Here is a 13,794-nt window from a genome sequence, read left to right as displayed (position 1 = left end):
TATATTTTGAAATAATACTGCCCTTTTCTTTTCTTTTTAATTTTACCATGTAAGAATACATCCCCAATCAATATAGTTCAGTTTTGCCTGTGGTGGAACTTTATCCAAGGGGAGTCATCAGTATATTCTTTTGTGTTTCTCTTGATTTATTAATGAGATGAATTACATAAATTGATTTTCATACACTAAGTCATGTTTGCATTCCCATCATCAATTCAACTTGATCGTGCTTGATTGATCACTTTAAAAAGTATTATTGGATTGAGTGCAATCACATTTTGTATAGGATTTTTACATCTGTATTTGTAAGACTGGCTTACCTCTTAATTTCTAATCTTCACAAAAGTGTCTTGTTGAATGTTGGATGTAACTTTCTAGAGAAGCCATCTAGGTAGGCATGGAGTATTCTTTGTAGGATGATTTTTGTTTACTGACTATAATCCATCCCTCCCTCCCTCCATTTCTTCCTTCCTTTTTTTTTTTTTTCTTAAGACAGGGTCTCACTCTCTCTCCCAGGCTAGAGTGTGATGATGTAATTTCAGTTCACTGCAGGCTCTGGCTCCTGGGCTCAAATGATCCTCCTGCCTTTTTCTGTTTTCTTTGAGCTTACTTTGTTTTTCTCTTCCTGACTTGAGGTAGGCACTCACTAATTTTTTTTGTTTTTTTTTTTTGAGACAGAATCTTGGTCTGTCACCAGGCTGGAGTGCAGAGGCCTGATCTCAACTCACTGCAACCTCCTCCCCCCATGTTTAAGAGATTTTCCTGCCTCAGCCTCCTGAGTCACTGGGACTACAGGTGCGTGCCACCACACCCAGCTAATTTTTGTATTTTTAGTAGAGACAGGGTTTCACCTTGTTGACTAGGATGGTGTCTATTTCTTGACCTCGTGCTCTGCCCGCCTCGGCCTCCCAAAGTGGTGAGATTACAGGCAGAAGCCACCACGCCCAGCCTAATTTTTTTACTCCTATTCTAGTTTGAGCACTGAGCTATACATTTCCCTCTGATGTACTGCTTTATCTGTGTGCCACACAGTTCCATACATAATCTTTTCTAGTTTTAAATTCTAAATATTTTCTGTTTTCTGCTGTGATTATTTTGTCTATGCATTATTTGGAAGTGTATTGCTTAACTCTCAAATGTATGGGGACTTTCTAGTTACACTTGGGCTATTAATTTCTAGGCTTATTGTGTTATGGTCAGAAGATGATCTCTGTCTGATTTCAGCCACTTGAAATATGTTGAGATTTTCTTTATGGCTGGGGTATGTTCTATTTTTAGAAGTGGCACATGTGTCCTTGAGGAGCTGATGTATGATGCACTGTTAGGAGTGTCTTACGTGTGGCTGCCGTGCAGCTTGTTAATTGTAGTGCAGATCTTCCATCTCTCTACTGTTTTGTTTTTTCGGACACTGTCTGCTGTCTGTCACCTGCTCCTCACCACTCCCTCCATGACAAAAAGACTCCTGTGTCTTTGACCATCTTTTATTGCAATCCTGCTGTGATCTTAGTCATGGGGCCAAGCACTCTACATCTGTTCCTCCATTTAATCCTCACAGCATCATCTGCAGCGGGTGTTCCTTGCGTCCTCATCCTGTCTTCATAGGAGCAGGCCTGGAAGGGGCTGAGTCACTGTTCCAGTCACTCGGCTGTGAGGCTGCAGTCTAGGGTGGTGGCCTGGACCCCTCTTTCCTGGAAGTGATGCTTTTACTGAAACCTCTTGCAATCCCCCGGCAAGTATGGCAGTTTTACCTCAGTTGGTATGAATATACTCAGATTAGAGGCAACCATTCTAATACTTGATGGTTAGACTTTGCAACTTCCAAAATCCATCCCACATATCACCTGCTCCCTCCCCAGAGAGGCTGGGCTTCCCATCCAGTTTCCCATCCTGCAGACAGCCCAGGGAAGTCAGATTTCTTGACCAGGCTTGCAGAATTGGTGGGATGTGATGTGGGCACTAGAACCCAGTTCTGTAAATCCTGGTTTCATGTCCTTTCTGCTGTCTTTTTCTTTCTGTGTTTAGGCAGTGGTCTTTTTGGTGTGTAAGGCTTCTAGAATGGATTTTATTTCTCTGTGGCTCTTTGGATTGAGGGAGGGGCTTGATGCCATCTGCAGAGAAGCCTGCCCAACTCATGCTCACTCGGGGGCCTCACTCTCTGCCTACTGGGGAGAGGCTGTGGCAGAGCTGGATTCTGATTGATAGGAGGCAGTGCTGAAGGTCAGAGGCCAGCACTCTCACACTTGATGCTCTCCACCCAGGCATGGTGATTAGGACCACTGCGGAGGGTGATTTGGGAGCTTAAATCTGGTGTGGTGATGAGAGGATTATTGATAGTAGGGACAGTTCTGGATATGTGGTTCACATCCTTTGCGCTGGACAAGATGACTCTGTGACCTGTAATTCCAGGCTGATAGAGCATTTTCAGTGACAGCCCATTTGTCTTGGTAGTGCCAGTGTAGGACACAGGTGAGCCTGTCTCTCTGTGTGTCTTAGGCCTGTCCTAGCAGATGAGCTGTTGTATGTTCTAGATGAGTATCAGCTGGTCACAGGTGGAAGGTTTGGAAGGTAGCCTCCAATCTCCTTTGAGGACTGCAGCAGTGACTGGGGCAGCAGGAACGCACTCTGATGGCCTGGCCAAGTCTGCACAGCAGGAGCCGAGCCACATTCACAGGCACCTCATCCTCCACACTTCACCTCCTTCCTCCAGGTTCCCACTCCAAAACCCACTCGTCTCTGGAAACAGCTCCAAGAGACTTTTCTTTGGAACTCTGCAGTGGAGAAACCCATTGCAGACTTCTTCTTTTTGATGTCAATTTGCATTTCAAGAAGAAAATGTTAATACTCCATATTGAGGTTTCATACGTATATTAGAATGTAGAAACATTTTCTCTAATGGCTTGCTGGTAGAAAATGTTTTCACATAGAGCAGAAACGAGATGGAGATACTGCTTCACAGCCTCTGCTCCAGAAGCAGAGGTGGCCTGTAGCTTCCAAACCTCTGCAGAGCAAGTGCAGGGATGGTGCATCTCTGTATCTGGACTCACATTCACATGTGTGCATGCGTAGGGGGCATGTGCGTATTGTAAAAAAGATGAGTAAATCTGAGTACTTTTTACATGAGTACTTCTGCCTGAGACTTCACTCCTCAGCGTGAGGCCTGGCACGGCTGATGCCAGTATGTTGGGCGGCAGTGATCTGGCTGCGTCTGTCACAGTGCCTCTCCCTGCTACGGGCAGATGGAAGAAGACGACATCCAGTGTGCAGATCCCCTTTACAGATTCGGAAGAATACATTCAAAATAAACTTGTATTTAGGAAGACTTTTAATGAAGACTATTTATTGTTATCGAGTTTACTTCTGAAATGGGGAAAAAGCTTTTGATACTGAATGAAACAAGTGTGAAGTCCTTGAATCTCTGTTACACAGAGTGGAGCCTTTCAAGCTGGCATGGAGAGCTTAAGGAGCGACTGAGGGAGACTGACGCTGGCCACCTGCAGAGTCCTGGTTACTTCAGTGCTGCTAAGATATTCTCTCATTCCACTCACACCGAAGGAAGCTGCCTTGGGATCGGAGCAGACATAAAGCTAGACAAATTTCAAGGTAAGTAAAAACTTGCAAAGATCTGATAAAATCTAACTGGTAAAAATGCCTTTTTCTTGATGCAAACTGCTTAATTCAGTCTTTTGGCTTGCCTTTGAAAGGTGCTTTATTGAACAGCACAGATTATCTGTTACTGTTGTATTTCTAATCTTACTGCAGCCTTAGATTACTCATGAGACCCTTCTTCTCTTTCTGGGGTGGTACCTGCTGCCCTCCAGTGGCATATATGGCACCTGCCACCCTCTTTGGGATCACACCATTTCTTGAGTCAGTGCTTCATGCCAGGCAGTAGACTTGGTGAAAGCCGTTTACCATCAATTATTATTTTCTTCGAAGTAATTAAAAGAAAATTTCCCTGTAATCCTGGCACTTTGGGAGGCAAGGCATGTGGATCACTTGAGGCCAAGAGCTCGAGACCAGCCTGGCTAAGATGACAAAACCCCATCTCTGCCAAAAATACAAAAATTAGCCAGGCATGGTTGTACACGCCTGTAGTCCCAGCCTCGGGAGACTGAGGCAGGAGAATCTCTGGAACCCAGGGAGCGGAGGCTGCAGTGAGATAGGTTGCGCCATTGTACTCCAGCCTGGGTGACAGAGTGAGACTCCATCTCAAAAAAAAAGAAAATTTCTATAGTACTTATTTTTAGTGACTATCCCATGATTCAGTGTCTGCTTTTGAGAGAAGCTGAGTCAAATACTAAGATCCCAGTAATGTTAGTATGGTGTCAGGTTAATTTACTTATAACCAGCTGAGTGACTAACTCAAGAAAATCCAGTTGTACATTTCCAAGGAAGCTTTTTCATGGGTTTAGATGAGGTTAGGGGAAGGAGAAAGTGTCAGAGGGCCACTGCAGGATTGAAGAACACAGATGTGCTCCTGTATTCATTTGCTCTGTGGATATTGACGAGCACCCACTGGGTCTCAGATGCCCTCTGGGCATGGCAGGCACTAGGAGCTCGCTTGGCAGCTCTCCTGTGAGCCACTCACTGGACATGGAGGGAGGGGATGGCCATGCTCCTACCTGGGAGTTCTGGATGGCATGCAGAGCCGTGAGGAGGGGGCAATCACCAGGGCGTGAGTTTGGATGGATGGGAGTGGCTGGGAGCCTACGGGGGACACCGTCTTTGGGGAGTAGAGACATGCCCATATCTGACTAGTGGGTTTTGAGTTTGTGCCAGCAAAGGCCCGACTTGCCATTTCTGTCTGTAAATGTCAGGAATTTCAGATAACTGGTTCCCCAGTAAGACCTTTAAAGGTGGTTTAGCTTCAACCGATGCTTTTTTTGGCAGGGGGAGGGGAGGGTACACAGGCAGTCCAAGTATGGGCAGGTCAAAATCAGGTCACCTTTATCTTGGCTTGTGCCAGTGGGACAGAATTTTATTTTCAGCCATAACGCTTCTTTTAACTTAATTAGTGATAGGAAATCAGCTTCTCTGTAACCAGAGGTTATTGAAAGAATGAGAATCCCAGAGTTGGAATGAGTCTGAAAGAGACATTGTGATTTAATATTGCCAAGTTAAGTGTTAATTTATGACTACCTATTTTTAACATGCCATAGAGGAAAGCATTGCATTAATTATGCTATATATGTGAAATAGCAAGTATTTTTATATAATGTAACTGTATACTAGAAAAATGAATTATTTATAATTCTTTGTACCAATAAATTGTTCTTAAAAGCATAGAAATATAATCAGGCCAGAAGGAGATATCTAAAGCATGTGCTGAGAAAGCAAAACTAAAGAGCTGGAAATTATAAAATATTACGACATGATGAGTCACATCTCCTCCTCCTGATTCTGTGTTACTAAATGTTAGCTGCAGGATAGAAATCATGTCTTTCCTTTCTTTCATAAAATAAGAGCTAATTTCGACAGCAAACAGTTTGGTGTGTTATTCTTTTCCCTCTTCATGGTGATTTAAATAAAAATAAATAAACATGAAAGATTTTGGCTGAAAAATCTTTGGAAGCACAGTCGTCAACGGTCTCACTGCACCATCGGATTCTCTCTGAGCCTCCCTCTTGGCTCCTGCGTTACTGTTGTCTGTGCAGTGTAGCCACAGGTTCACTGTAGGTGTGGGCATTATTTTTAGTTTCAGACAGTCTCACTGTTTTTGCCTTTCTTTTTCCTTGAAAAGACTGAAGTTACTTCTTGTGTCTTTTATACATGAGATTATCTTCTGAGGCTGGAACATCTCGGAGGGATACATAGATAGAATTCCTATAGTAATTCCGCTGCTCAAAGGGAATTGCTGAGAAGGGCTTCAGGAAACCTTGACTCTTATTTAAACTTGGAAGGCTTTCTCAGTCTTTCTCATTGCCACCACACACCACATCTTGTTTTCTTAACAAATATTTATTAGCTGATCTTTTTATTTTAAAATGAAGCTCATAGAAGGTATTACCTTATGTAATTATAGCAGTATCGTGCCCAAGTGTTATCTAAAGAGAAATTGAAAATACATAATAAAATGTTTTTCTATGCCACTGTGTGAACACAGGCACTCCTGCTCTCACTCAAACCACTGAGTGGTATGGGGTTGTCAGTGCAGGCAGATATGGGGTACCGAGCTCGTGGCCTGACAACCATACGCAGTGGAACTGGGTGGTATTACTTTCTAAAATGGTCAGCCCTGAAGGAAGCAGCATTCAGTCTTCCCTATCTCTAGATAGTCTCTGTATTTTTGGAACATTGAGTGTATACTAAAAGTGTAGAAAAATGCATTATGTGAATCCAAAACTCAGCTGGGTCTGGGCTTAGACAATTATGAACAGCCTTTCCACCTGCATTGAAGTCCTTTTGGGCAGGACAGTTTTTTGTTTCTGGGATGGTGCTGCTCCCTCCAGGGGGCTTAGGAGTGTCCATATCACTGTGATGCCTAAGCCACTTCTCATGTTGCTTCCTGTGGCTACCACCAGGCATCGCTGCCACCTCCTGCTCTGTGCACAGTGTGGCTGCCTGATCGACTGTTCAAGAACTAGAGTTCTCTTGAAGCCTTGACTGAAAGGAGAAGTGAGGAGTGGCATGGAGCCCAGTGCCAAGAAGCAGCCGCGTCTTTAGGCGCTTTTCAGGAGAGCTCTTGGGGCCAGAAGGAGGGAGCCATCACTGACCTCTGTCCTGGTGCCTGGTGGTGTCCTGGTGAGGAGCTCCATGAGCCTCTGTAGGGCTCTTCTCTGCGCGGAGGTCCTGGAGATGGGCAGTCTGGGTGGATTGTCAATCCACTGAGGGCCTTCGAATGAAGCACATTATTTAAGGGCACTAATTCTGCATCCTCAGATATTGTGACAAAAAGTAGACATTTTTCTTCCTTCAAAGTAATTTATTGACTAAAATAACCAATTGAGCAAAGGTGATGCTTTAGTACCTAAATATTCCAGAATATTACTGACATAAAGTAAAAATTTGGCTAAGAACAAGAAGTCTCTCAGAACGTGCTTTTCTGGCACAAGCCCCTGCACCAGGAAGCTATCTGTGTGGTGTTTGGCCTGACTGATTTGCATCAGCTTAAGGGTGCTCAGGCGCATGGCGTCCCACTGTAAGGTCAGCGGAGGGAGAGCAGCTGGCCAGGTCAGAGGATTCATTTCTGTCCAAAGCTTTGTGGGGAATGAATATGGCTTTTCCAGTAGCCTCTGTCATTCCAGAGAGTTTTAAGATTGCTTTTATTTGTTCTTCTACTCTGGAACTATGAAGCCAAACCAAATAAATGTTTCCACACCAGGTTTTGCCCAGAGTCTTTAAGAATGTTTATGAACTTCTTTAATTTGAGGCCCTTGCAATTTTCTGTGCCCCTGTAAGGTACAGAATAGGGGACAGGCCTGCTCCCTTGTGAGGGCTGGGTGGACATTGGCTCCACTGGGCAAGGATCCTTCCTGTGGATGGCTTAGGAGATGTGACAATTCAGATGTGGGGTTGGTGGCACATTTTTTTTCCCCAGTTATATCCAAGTAAAAGGAGGACACATTCTTACTGAACCTATGCAATAAACTACATTGTCAGGAAGAGTAAAGCGTCTTGGTGTGAGTGTTCCTCAATTCTGAAAGTTCAGGAGCAGTGTTACATTGCAGCTTTGAAAGCAGTCTACTGAATTTATGGCTAGAGATAGATGAAGAGAAAGAGAAGGGGCTTCCTTGTGCACACATTAGTAAATACAACATTAAAGAGAATACCAGCAATATTCCAAAGTCACAATCTGCATTTCCCTGCCAGCTCCTCAAGTCTTACTTCCTGTCTGCTGGCATGTGGCTCATCAGTCAGTTGTCATAGTCATGTGCTTCTTGGCTCAAAGCCCCTGGGAGCCCAGCTCATTCCCCTGGTGGAGTCGGACAGTTGTTGAAGGGGTATCAGGTTCTGTTCAGCAGCCTGAGCCCGGTTCTGTTCCTTGTAGTGTCAGTAGTGAAGGTGCCTGTGCATTCATTTTCTGTCGTGCAGGGGCTGCCGGCGCATCTGACTGAGGGTCCTCTAACAAGCCCACTAGCTCTTGGCAGAGCTCAGTTCCTTGTGGCCATAGGCCTATGGGGCTTGGCTCCTGGAGTCTGCCCATAACCCCTGCCCTGTGGTCCTCTCCACAGCATGGCAGTTTGCCTCTCAAGGTGTATAGGCAAGGGTCTCCCCTCTTCCTTACTGACTTCTCCTGTCTTTCAGGGCTTTACCTGATCAGGCCGGACCCACTCAGGAAAATCTCCCTTTTGATGAACTCAGTCACCTGATGAGATGTCTTAATTGCATCTGTGACATCCCTTCACCTTTACCTTATGTAACACTATATCCCATCATATTCACAACTCCTCCCACCTGCAAGGGCAGGGGAGTGTACAAGGTGTGTACCCCAGGAGCAGGATGCTAACACTACACTGACTGAGAAAATAATATGTCACACCTGTGTGTACCTGAAAGAGGTGTGTGCCTAACAGTGGTGTGTGCACCTGACAGGAGTGTGTCTCACATAGGTATGTGCGCCCAGGGTGTGTGTACCCAACAGAGGTATGTGCAACCAGGGTGTGTGTGTCTGACATGGGTATGTGCACCCGGCAGGGGTGTGTGAGCCTGACAGGTGTATGTGTCTGATGTGGATGTGCGCGCCTGGCAGGGGTGTGTGTGTCTGACATGGGTGTGTGCACCTGGCAGGGGTGTGTGTGTCTGACATGGGTATGTGCACCTGGCAGGGGTGTATGTGTCTGACATGGGTGTGTGCGCCCAGCAGGGGTGTGTGCCTGACAGAGGCCTGGCTTAGTGTTCAGGTTCCACAGTACATGAAGAATCCTACATATCCTTGTGGACAAGGCAGTACGGTGGAATTTGGGACAAAAGACTTGCATAGATTTTTTTTTTTTAACAAAAGATGAAATTGAAATGGCAATGAGGCCATGCTTATTCATCCAGTGAGCATTGAGGACCTCCTAAGGCCAGGCCCATGATGAAGATCCCGAGGATGAAGACGCCTTGCTGTCCAGGTCAGTGGGTGACAGCAGTCGAAGTCAGGGGCACCCAGTACCACAGCCCTGGCTACTGCTGACAGGAGGGTAAGTCCCCTGCCACGTGGGCAGAGCCGCCTCTGCAGATTCCCAGGTGGATCTCCTGGGGCAGGGACTGGCAGGCTGTGGCCTGTGAGCAGATTCTGCAACCTGAAAGCTAGGAATGGTTTTTACATTTTTAAGGAGTTATAAAACAAAACAGGAAGAATCTGCAACAGAGACCATATATGGCCTGCACAGCCTAAGGTTTATGGAAAGGGACAGACCTGCTCTAAGGGGCTCACTTGCTGGCGGGGCCTCATCTGGGTTGCCAATTCTGCTGACTCTGCAATTGCAAGGTCTCAAGGAAGTCTATGTGCTGGGTAGGATTTCCAGATCCCAAAATGCTTTGTTTCCACCCAAACCCACAGGGCAGAGAGAGCCCTCCTCCCTGTTCCTCAGCAGAGGCCTCCACACTGTGTGCTTACTGGCCTACCAGAGTGACAACCACTGCCAGCTGTCTGCATCTTCTTAGCACCCCTTAGTGTGGGTGCATACTGAGGGCACTTAAAACCATAAACAGGCAGAGAAAATCTCCAGTCTTCCAGGTAATCTCAGAGGACCCAGTGATTTAAGAGGAAAAGACCAGATTGCTGCTTTCAGTAGGACCACTGTGTGATGCCGGCCTGTCAGTCAGTGCACATAGACATGGGGTCCTGAGTTGGTGACCTCAGAACCATGAGTGGTAGGTGGACAGAGTAGCCCCTAATGAAGCAGAACTACTGGAAGAGACAGTACCTAATTTAGGTTGAGAAGCAAAGAGAGGCCTCAGAAGATGAAGGCAGAGTACGAGAAAGGCTTTCTAAAACTGACAAGCCTGCTATCCACATTTTGAGATGTATTAGAGAAATTGGAAAAAAACATGCTGAGTGTAGAATGTCAGCAGAAAGGTGTGGCCACAGTCAAGAGGGCCCTCTGTGGGTGCTGTGGTCCTGGACTTCGGGTAGGCCTGATGGAGGCTGTGCCCCCCCTCACCCTCCCAGATGAGTCCTCTGTGATAGGGGTGGGTGAAGCTGAGTGCTGTCCTGAAAATCTGACCATGCACAGCCCTTTTCAAAGACCCTTGTAATTTTAGAGGCCACCAGCAGCCATGGGACTAGGCAGCATCAGAGCAGGGACACAATGTGAGTCATGCGTGCCTGTGTTCATCCTGTGGTGGCCCCGGGCCCATGGGAGTGGGAGGGATCAGAAGGACTGGAGGGAGGGAGTAAAGCTAAGGGAAGGAGTGGGGACAATGGACTCCCTCACCTGCTTGGTGGCTGGCTGCCTTGAGGACTCGCTCTCTTAGGAAAAGTCCACCGGTCTCTGAGCTCTGATTCTGGCCTCCTGTCAGGTGCTCTCATGCGGGAATGAGTGACAGCAGGGCAGGCCTTCCAGTCTTCCAGCAAGCTCTGCATCATGGGCGGGAGACCCTGCTCTTAAAAACATGTAGACCCTTAACACTCTTCTTCCTCAGACCTGGGGCCTCTGCCTAAGCCGAGATGACAGGGAAAAACTACAGGTACACCAGATTTAGGGACAATAACATCAAGTGTTGCAAATAAATGGAACTGCTGTTGGTAAAGCGGGCTGTGGAGTCGTGGTGTTTGCTACAGCTGGCATCACAGTTTGCAATTCAGAACCTGTAGCAGTGCTCAAGAGAGAGTCATTCCTTTAACAACAGACATGGACTGCGCCCCCGTGGGCAGGCACTGACCGAGGCCTGGGGACAAACGTGGGGGCAGACCAGCCCTATGGTGACAGCTGGTGGAGGGTGGAGAACAGAAGACCTGCCCTGCCAGGCAGCGGCCGCTGTGAGAGCAGGGGTGCTCCCGCACCCAGAGGAGACACCCAGCTGCTCTCTGCCAGGTTGCTTGGTGTGCACCCTGCGGGGAGAAGGCTGTCCCCGGCTGGTGTCCACAGGGTCCAGGGCACAGTCTGAATTTACTTCTGTTCAGTATTTCCCAAAGGCTTTTTCTACATGAAGGGCTTCGTAGTGGCACAGCAGCTCCCTCTTGTGGACAGATTCCCTCCTGTAAGGGGAAGTATAGCTGAGGTTCCAGCCTGCCACCCCTTGTGATCCTGATGTGCGGAGAGTTCTGGAACTGATGACTTCTGACCCCCTTCTTAATCCACGCCGTAGCCATGCCTGGGGGCTCTTGACCATTCCTGGCCCCTGGCCGCCCTTCCTTGGTCTGAGGGTACGTGGGTGGCCCTCTGGGTGTGGCAGGAGCTTCGTGCTTTAATGACCAGCTGTCCCCGGATGAGTCAAGGCCCATCAACCCAATTTAAAATAAAACATTCCAAGTCTCTTCAGAGGACAGAGTGAGGATGTCTTCGTTCAGTGATGGAGCTCGGCCTCTGCCTCTGCCTTGCCTCTGACTGAGACACTGAGGGTTCAGGTGCAGTTTCTGCCCGCTATGTGCAAATGGCCTGGTGGGTGTGGAGGGGAGGAAGGCTTTGATGGCACTGTGAGGAACGTCAACACAGAAGGAGGTATGCCAAGGAGGCGGGGTAGGAGAAGTTATGGATGTAGGGGTTGCACCAAGACTGGAAAGCTGGATGTCTTTTCTAGGCATATGGTGTGGGAGGAGGGCACCCCGGGCAGGAGGGGCTGAGAAGGTGACCCCAGAAGCCTGGTGGGCCCGAGAGTGTGAATAGGGTGGGGAGAGGCTGGGCCTGCTGGGGGCAGGAAAAGACCAGACCTATGCTTAATTTCAATTTCTTTCTAAGTAATGCCCTCAAACTTAGATGGGCTTTTGATGAGAAGCAATAGTGTCTACTCCTTGCCCTCCTCAGGGGCATCACTGATTTTTTAAAACTGCATTTTAGATGTTTGCGTTTCTGTATTAATTAGTATTAGGATTGGCTATAAGTGACAGAGATGCAACATAGCAGGTTTAACCAAGAGAAAGGGCTGCATCCTGCACTTGGCTGTTGTCTGATTGATGAACTTTAGACATTATCTGTGTAGTGTTAGTTCATGTGGAGGAGGATTTAACTCACTGACTTTTCTGCAGCCTTCTTTTCCTGTATCATTTAGGACTGATTCCAGGTGAAAGTCACAGCATGACTTTCAGTATCTCACACACCTTGGATGTATACCTGTACTTACTATGTTATAAGTAATCCAGAGGTAGGAGTTTGCTAGAGCAAGTTCAGAGTTCGGCCGTGTCAGGACTCTAGGTGAGTATCGGTGTAGCACAGCAGCAGCAGCTCTAGACATCACATGTGTGTTTAAGGCAAGAACAACAGAAGAAGCAGGCAGTGCAGCTCTTGTCTGTTCCTTTTGTCAGAGGCATTGCGGAAGCCCTCAGCATATTTTCACTTGGCCAGAGCTGTGTCTTTCTCCTTGACCGGAATTATGTTTTGTGGCCAGCTGTAGTCACAAAAGAGACTGAGAAAATGAGCCTTTCATTCTTGTGGTACCCCTGGTAGAGGGGCAGGGGAAAAGGTCTTGAGGATGAGCTCTGGGTCAGCTGACCAAGCTTGCAGCCATGCCTCTCTGCTTGTCATCCTAGAGACTGTGAGTGGCCCACATGCTGTGGCCTGTGGAGGCTGGGTGGCCTCTCAGCGTCTCAGTTTCCTGTGTGGGAGGCAGCAGAAGCACTCACCTGGCCCTCATCTCTCAGTGGTGTCAGTTTGACCTCTGTCAGTTTGTTGTTGTCTTCTCGCTCTGTCACCTAGGCTGGAGTACAGTGGCAGGATCTTGGCTCACTGCAGCCTCTGCCTCCTGGGTTCAAGCAGTTCTCCTGCCTCAGCCTCCCTAGTAGCTGAGACCACAGGCACATGCCACCACGCCCAGCTAGTTTTTGTAGAGACGAGGTTTTGCGGTGTTGCCCAGGCTGGTCTTGAACTCCTGGGCTCAGGTGATCCACCTGCCTCAGCCTCCCACTGTGCTGGGATTACAGGTGTGAGTTACCGCGCCCAGCCTAGTTTGTCTTCCATGTTACCAAAGGAGAACACTTTTTCTGTTCTGTAACCTTACTTCAATCACAGTTCCAAATTCATAATGGTGCTTATGTTATTATGATAACTGCCGAAAGTCATACCACGGTTTAATTTGCTTTATACTTGGATTTGGTATACTTGATTTTTTTGTTCCATTTCTTCTTTTTCCTGATTTCCCTGATTTTTTAGTTCCATTTTCTCTTTTTTCCTGCATTCTTGTCTGGCACGGAGTGGTAGAGCAGAGTGGGGAGTGGAGTTGAGTTTGGATCCAGTGGTCGAGCAAGGGCCTCGACTCCCCTGCTCAGCTTCCTTCTCTGTCGTGTGGGGCAGGGAAGGGGCCTGTCGGGTGTGGCGAGCGCGGTGAGTGATAGTGTGGGGCCATGTGCCCTCATGTCCCTGAGCACCAGCACTTCTGCCTCTCTGTGTCGTCTTGTTGAGAGGGACCACTGCCTCTCTTACCCTGTCTCCAGCCCTTTCCAGCTTATTCATTCTGTTTCTTGGAACCCATTTAATTCATTCTTCTTAAAATACATATATTTTCTATTTTATTTCAAATCTAGACTTAACTTTTTTTTTTTTTGAGACGGTGTTTCACTCTTGTCACCCAGGCTGGAGTGCAGTGGCACGATCTCGGCTCACCACAACGTCCACCTCCCGGGTTCAAGCAATTCTCCTGCCTCAGCCTCCGGAGTAGCTGAGACTACAGGCACACACCACCATGCCCAGCTAATTTTTTTTTTTTTGTATTTTT

General features: G+C 47.4%; 1 protein-coding gene across 5 annotated transcripts in view; it reads left to right on the top strand.

The window, feature by feature from the left end:
- Positions 1-13,794, top strand: part of ADARB1 (adenosine deaminase RNA specific B1) — a 150,309-nt gene that overhangs the window by 51,898 nt on the left and 84,617 nt on the right. The window contains exon 1 of one of the 5 annotated variants that reach the window (XM_017538536.2): positions 3,380-3,600. The exons of 2 other annotated variants lie outside the window; for them this stretch is intronic. The gene's annotated coding sequence lies outside the window, so the exon portion shown is untranslated. Of the gene's footprint in view, positions 1-3,379; positions 3,601-13,794 lie in introns of those variants that run through there. 2 more of the 5 variants (XM_017538534.2, XM_017538535.2) reach the window with 2 other exon arrangements.

This window comes from Cebus imitator, unplaced genomic scaffold, assembly GCF_001604975.1.
Source record: "Cebus imitator isolate Cc_AM_T3 unplaced genomic scaffold, Cebus_imitator-1.0 Scaffold112, whole genome shotgun sequence".
Classification (NCBI taxonomy): Eukaryota; Metazoa; Chordata; class Mammalia; order Primates; family Cebidae; genus Cebus; species Cebus imitator.
The sequence above is the reverse complement of the archived record's forward strand: the minus strand, read 5'-3'. Positions and strand labels throughout refer to the sequence as shown.